The sequence below is a fragment of the Trifolium pratense genome, linkage group LG5 (assembly GCF_020283565.1).
Source record: "Trifolium pratense cultivar HEN17-A07 linkage group LG5, ARS_RC_1.1, whole genome shotgun sequence".
NCBI lineage: Eukaryota > Viridiplantae > Streptophyta > Magnoliopsida > Fabales > Fabaceae > Trifolium > Trifolium pratense.
In genome coordinates this window covers 47,775,894-47,777,281 of record NC_060063.1, presented here as the reverse complement: position 1 = coordinate 47,777,281, position 1,388 = coordinate 47,775,894, and the positions used below count along the sequence as shown (strand labels likewise).

The window sequence follows — 1,388 nt, the reverse complement described above, 5'->3', positions numbered from 1 at the left end:
ATGATCCAATTTACTCGTATTTGATTCGGAACAATCCCTGTGGATACGATAATTATATACTTACTTTGATACTTCATCAAATGGCGTCGTTGCCGGGGATTGTTGAGTGAATCAACAAGGCGATTGGACCATACTTAGTAGTTTTATTGTTTTATTTTTATTTAGCATTCCTTTAAGAAGAAAAACATATAAAAATTAGTCCTAAATTGTTTTTTATTTTCTTTTTCATTCTTGTGTAGTGCAGTTGCTTCTAAAGGTATTTTCTGGTTGTTTATGCAAGGTAGGAAAGCAGCAAGAGAACTTGTCTTTGATCCTGAAATAGAGAAAACAGCTAAAGCAAACAGAAAAGCTGTTCGGTTAGCCCGAGAGGTTGCCCGGTTAGCAGGTGTTGCACAAGAAAGTAGTGAACAAGTGGTTTCTAGTCCAGACACATCAGACAACGAAGCCAACATCATGGCTGGAAATCCACCACCGCCCCCACCAGTTGTGCCTGAAAGGACGTTAGGTGACTATGGCCAAAGAAACAACGGAGAGCTTGCCAATTTGGGTTTTCAACCTAGGAATCCCGTGTCTTTTGACATCAAGAATTCAGTGCTCAGCGCCCTTAAGGAAAATCAATACTCAGGGGCTGAAACACAGTGCCCAAATCTCCATCTTGAGCATTTCTATGAAGCATGTGATTACACAGATCCACCAGGTGTAACCGCATCGGATAAGAGGTTGAGGCTTTTTAAGTACTCTTTAACTGGAAGAGCAAAAGACTGGTTAGACACAATACCACCGAATACTATTAACACTTGGCAAGAGTTGGAGATGAAGTTTATGGATAGGTATTTTCCCATTCATAAGTACCTTGAAAGAAGGCAAGACATAACAAGCTTTGAACAAGGAGATTCTGAAACTCTATATGATGCATGGGAAAGATTCAAACTTTATCTGAAGAAATGTCCTAAGCATGGGCTTGATAATCATACCCAGATGCAGCACTTCACTCAAGGGTTGAGAGCTCAAACTAGAATGTTCTTGGATGCATCAGCAGGTGGGTCTTTGAAGAATAAGAATCAAACTCAAGCTAGAGAGTTGATTGAATCCATGGCTCAAAATGAATACCGAGTTCAAAATGATCGTGGTGCAAAGAAGAAGCCAGGCATGTTGGAGCTTGATACTCAAACCGCTCTTTTAGCTCAATCAACTTTGATGAATACTCAAATGGCAGCAATGTTGAAACACTTTACTAATTCTTCGAATCCACAAATGCAAGTCATGGCAGCTCAAGATGTGAAATGTGATTTTTGTGGGCAAGGTCACTCAAATGGTGAATGTTTTCCTGAAGGTTCGGAGGAAGCTAAGTATTTAGCTAATTTCAAGAGGAACAACCCCAATCACAA

General features: G+C 40.0%; 1 non-coding gene across 1 annotated transcript; it reads right to left on the bottom strand.

Annotated features, from left to right (window-relative positions):
• Positions 1-857: 857 nt before the first annotated feature.
• LOC123887805 lies at positions 858-963 on the bottom strand. The gene has a single exon (XR_006801799.1). It is a non-coding gene; the product is annotated as a small nucleolar RNA R71 (small nucleolar RNA).
• Between the last annotated feature and the right edge of the window lie 425 nt (positions 964-1,388).